Source organism: Natator depressus, chromosome 3 (assembly GCF_965152275.1).
Source record: "Natator depressus isolate rNatDep1 chromosome 3, rNatDep2.hap1, whole genome shotgun sequence".
Taxonomy (NCBI): domain Eukaryota; kingdom Metazoa; phylum Chordata; order Testudines; family Cheloniidae; genus Natator; species Natator depressus.
This window is the reverse complement of record NC_134236.1, coordinates 193,641,515-193,647,226: the sequence shown is the minus strand read 5'-3', so window position 1 is coordinate 193,647,226 and position 5,712 is coordinate 193,641,515.

The following is a 5,712-nucleotide window of genomic DNA, read 5'->3' as shown; positions in this document are numbered from 1 at the left end:
TGGGCTTTCTATCTATCAGCCCTTATTTTCATTCTATGTTCTGAAAGTCAAGGTATGTGCTTTTCTACTGTGCTCTACGAACCCCCTGCTGGAGTGGCTGGGGAAGGACATGCACAGTGGCCTTCTACAACAGTCAGGACATCATGCTCAGGCATGAGACAAGGAAATAAACTCACTATACAGAGAGTACTGTCAAATACAAAAACAGAAAACTAAAACAGGGAGGGGAGAAAAAGAAAAATCATCCCCCAATAATCTTTCAGTTTTATTCATCTAAGATATGTGTGTTGTGATGGGGCAAGGCCAGATGGCTACAGAAAAGTAGTGGGAGATAGATATATTAGCTCCAGGCTAAACAAATCCCTGGTACCAGGATAAGTGAAATGGCAGCTGCTCCAGGTCAATTAAGATACCTGGGGACAATTAAGGACTTTCCAGAAGGCAGGGAGAATGCTAGGTTGATTGGGACACCTGAAGCCAATCAGGGGCTGGCTGAAACTAGTCAAAAGCCTCCCAGTTAGTCAGGTGGGTGTGCATGTCAAGAGCTGTGGGAGGAAGTTGTGCTGTTGGAGAGACTGAGTAGTACACACCATATCAGGCCCTGAGGTAAGGATGAAGTGGAGCTTGAGGAAGTGAGGGCTGCTGTGGGTGAAGTAGCCCAGGGAATTGTACATGTCATGTTTCTAAAAGGTCAGCTATCATAGCTGATACTATTAGGGTCCCTGGGCTGAAGCCTGCAGTAGAGGGTGGGCCTGGGCTTCCCCTCCCCCTTTGCCCCCTGATTAATCACTGAGACTGGGAGACAACAGAGACTGTGCAAGGAAGGATAACTTCTCCTCACCTCCCTCGCTGGCTTATGATGAAAATGGCTCAGTAGACTGTGACCCTTGTCTCTAGAGAGAGAAGGGTTACATGGAGGGTCACAGTGAGCCTCTGAGGCTAGCGAAATCCGTCAGGAAACGTAGGACCCATGGAGGCAAGGACAGAGCTTTGTCACTGTATGTAAAACAGTAGGAAAAACCTTTTAGAGAAAATGTGATTATTAAGATCACATTGTCCTTTAATATTTTTGGAATAATAAATTGATTTTTCTGCAGACTTTATTCCTATTGCTATGATTAAAATCTCTTGTGCATTCCCTTCCCTCACAGCAGTAGGGCATCTGAGGTCTATTTCAACACATTAGACCTGCACAAAATGACTATTGCAACCACATTCCACAAATGCTTTCTCCCCCTTCAGCCTAGCATACATGTGTGCACGTCTGCTACAAGAGACACAGGAAATGACCGGTCTCTTATTTTTCTCTCAGTATCACAATCAAGGTTATTCCTCTTTTTTACTACAATAAAGAACAAAGAACTTCTGGTACCACCCCCTTCAGGACTCATATGAAAGTGGCAGTGTGTGAGGGAAAAAACTGTTACCTACCTTCTTGTAATTGTTGTTCTTCAAGATGTGGTGTTCATGTCCATTCCAAGTAGGTGTGTGTGCACACCACATGCACAGTCGTTGGAAGGTTTTCCCCCTAGCATCTAAGCAGTACCCTTTGGATGGGCTGTGGAGCCGCCTGGAGTCGCACCTTCATGGTAGTCTATATAGGTCCCTGGCGACTGCTGCCTCTTCAGTTCCTTCTTGCCGAATACCCTGACAGAGGGGAAGGAGGGTGGGTCTCGGAATGGACATGAGCAACACATCTCGAAGAACAACAATTACGAGAAGGTAGGTAACCGTTTTTTCTTCTTAGAGTGCTTGCTCATGTCGATTCCAAGTAGGTGACTGTGATGTTCCCCTCTGGTGTTATCTGGACTGGTGATCTGCTAGGTCACTCCAATCCTTGACTCTGGGAGCCAGCCTTACCCTGCTCTGCTATAAGAACCCCCACTCCTGGGCTGTTCACGCACAGCCTCTGGCATGTAAGCCGCTCCTTGGATTGTGCAACCAAATGACACTAGCCAATATCTCTGGTCCCAGACACAACCCTAGCAGCCTCCGTCTTCCAGTGCCCAGTTAAGCCCGCTGGATGCTGCAAGCTTATATGAGTTCTTCAATTTAACAAAGAAACTGATATGTACAAGGCTTGTTAACTCAAGGGGAGCCTCTAACACACTTCAAACCCAACACACTGCTTCAGGTAGAACAAACAAACAGATTTTAAGTGATTGTAAGTCCACCCATAACAAGTCAGATTTGGTCAAATGAAATAAAATCAAATTGTATTCTAAGCTGATCTTAACACTTTCAATGCCCTTACAAACTTAGATGCTTCTCACCACAGGCTGGCTGGTTGTCCTTCAGCCAGGCTCTCCCCTTTGATCAGCGCTTCAGTTGCTTGGTGTGGTGTCTGTAGGAGTAGGTGGAAGACAGAGGAAGAGCATGGCAAACGTCTCTCCCTTTTACCATGTCCTTTCTTCCCTCTTGGCTTTGCCCACCCCCCTTCAGAGTCAGGTGAGTATTACCTCATCGCAGTCCCATACTGACCAAAGGAAGGGGGATGACTCACTCGAGCAGATCCTTTTGTTGCTGTGAGGCTGGGCTGGGTTTGTCTCATACTTGCCCTGATGAGGTGTGAACTGCCTCTCTGCTCTTGGAGAGTTTTAGCCTGGGCTTATTTTAAGCCAGGAGGATACATTTTCAGCCTCATAACTATATACATGAAATTATAACCTATAACACTACTGTAACGATTACTATAACATCACTATAACAATGCTCAGTGCATCATGAGCCTTCAGAAGACACCCAACAGGACAAACTTTGCATAGGATACCACACAATCATTTTACAAGGATGAACATGGGGATGCTGGGTGTTCCCTCGAGGTACAGAGCATCACAGTGACTCCCAAGCACCTCCTAGGAGGAGGGGTCAGAGCTCAGCGGGTCGCCGACTGCAGCACTGTTCTACCAAATGCGGCATCATCTCTGGCCTGCTGTGTAATGGCGTAGTGCGATGTAAAGGTGTGGATCAACGACCAGGTCGCTGCCCTGCAGATGTCTTCAATAAGGATTTGTGCCAGGAACGCTGCTGAGGATGCCTGTGCCATTGTGGAGTGTGCCATCAGCGCGGGGGTAGGTATCTTTGCTAAGTCATAACATGCCCAGATCCAGGACATGATCCAAGAAGAGATCCTGTGGGATGAAACTGGAACAGATGCTACCATCCAAAATATGGCCTGGCCATATATGTGAAGAACACCACCATCACAGATTTTGATGTCCCCTCCCCACACTGAAAAGGAAGCCACCTACACTCCTGCCATCAGAATAGGGGAAGTGTGCATCACCAATGTGTATAAAGCCCGTAATTCAAAATGGCTGAAGCCAGCACTCCCAAGAGCACCAATCCCAGCCCAATATGTCGGTGACTTTAACAGTTACCACACTGTGTGGGGCTATGAAGTTAATGAAGCAGACTGTGAAGACCTCACAAACTGGATGTCTGCGGAAGATCTGCAACTGGTCTTTGATCCCAAACGGCAATCAACATTCCATACTTCTTGCTGGCAACGCAATGCAATTACAACTCGCATTTACATCCTGCAAATTACTTCCCAACTTCTAAGCTCAGTACCAATGTGGACACTATATCCATTTGTTCTTAACTGGCCATCAGGAAGTTTAGACTTGAAATTTGATGAAGGTTTCTAACCATCAGAGGAGTGAAGTTCTGGAATAGCCTTCCAAGGGGAGCAGTGGAGGCAAAAGACATATCTGGCTTCAAGACTAAGCTTGATAAGTTTATGGAGGGGATGGTATGATGGGATAGCCTAATTTTAGCAATTAATTGATCTTTGACTATTAGCAGTAAATATGCCCAATGGCCTGTGATGGGACACTAGATAGGGTGGGATCCGAGTTACTATAGAGAATTCTTTCCTGGGTGTCTGGTTGGTGAGTCTTGCCCACATGCTCAGGGTTTAGCCGATCGCCATATTTGGGGTCGGGAAGGAATTTTCCTCCAGGGCAGATGGGCAGAGGCCCTGGGGGGTTTTCGCCTTCCTCTGTAGCATGGGGCACGGGTCACTTGCTGGAGGATTCTCTGCACCTTGAAGTCTTTAAACCACGATTTGAGGACTTCAATAACTCAGACATAGGTCAGGGGTTTGTTACAGGAGTGGGTGGGTGAGATTCTGTGGCCTGCGTTGTGCAGGAGGTCAGACTAGACTATCATAATGGTCCCTTCTGACTTTAAAGTCTAGGATTCTATGATTAACACAAGTCTATCACCACCCACATCGGTATAGAAATCCCCATGATTCTGTTTAAACAAATCCCCTGGTGGAACCTGACCAGAGCTGATTGGGATTGCTAAAGGGAAGCTGTAGAAAAAGTGATCCGAATTCCCACACCAGAATGTCATCACCAGTTGTTGGCCTCCTTACAGCTGCCACCAAGAACAGTATCCCTTGTGGGTTCTGGGAAGAATACCATCTCTGCTGGACAAAAGAGACCCAGGACCTGCACTAGCAGTACAACCAGTTGGGCATCCCACAGGTGAAGACCCTGTTAGAGTCTCTAGACTCAGCCAGATGCCAGCAGTGGATTGAGTGCAGAGGAAATTTAAGACCGGCGCAGCCTCTGTAGACTTGTCATTGACCTACAATACAATCTGGATTAAAGGCCTTATCAGGGTTCCCTCCCCACTCTGAACTCTGGGGTACAGATATGGGGACCCGCATGAAAGACCCCCTAAGCTTATTTCTACCAGCTTAGGTTAAACACTTCCCCAAGGCACAAATCCTTCCCTGTTCTTGGATGAGTAGTGCTGCCACCACCAAGTGAGTTAGACAAAGATGCAGGAAAAGGACAACTTGGAGTTCCTGTTTTCCCCAAAATATTCCCCCAAGCCCCTTCACCCCCTTCCCTGGGGAGGCTTGAGAATAATCTACCAACCAGATAGGTAAACAAAGTGAGCACAGACTAGACCCTTGGATTTTTAGGACTCTAAAAACTGAATCAGATTCTTAAAAAACAGAACTTTATTATAAAGAGGGAAAAAAAAGTAAAAGAAACACCTCTGTAAAATCAGGATGGAAGGTAATTTTACAGGGTAATAAGATTTAAAACATAGAGGATTCTGCTCTAGGCAAAACTTCAAAGTTACAAAAAACAGGGATAAACCTCCCTCTTAGCACAGGGAAAATTCACAAGCTAAAACAAAAGCTAATCTAATGCCTTTCCCTCCTATTACTTACAATTTGTAATCTTAGATGCTTAGTTCAGGTATGGCTTTAGGAGATGTATTTTCCCTGCCCTGGTTCCTCACTGACTCAGAGAGGACACAAAAAACCCAAAACTAAAACCTCTCCCCACAGATTTGAAAGTATCTTCTCCCGTTATTGGTCCTTTTGGTCAGGTGCCAACCAGGTTATCTGAGCTGCTTAACCCTTTACAGGTAAAGGAGGGATTTTATGCTACCCTTAGCTGTATGTTTATGACAGGCCTGATGCTGAAACTTGCAAGGATTATCCCCTGCTGCAAAACACTATGCCTGCTATGGATGATGCTGAGCAATAGGCGGCTACATGTCCACTTTGACAGCAAAGACAGTTCTCTCTGGTTCCTCAACAATGGACTGCCACAAGGCTCAGTACTTGTGCTGATGCTTTTCAATGTTTACTCAAATGACATGCCTCCAACGAAGTCACAGGAATTTGCCCTTGCAACAAGCAGCATTGAGTCCAACTTGAACAGGGACCTAAACACCATG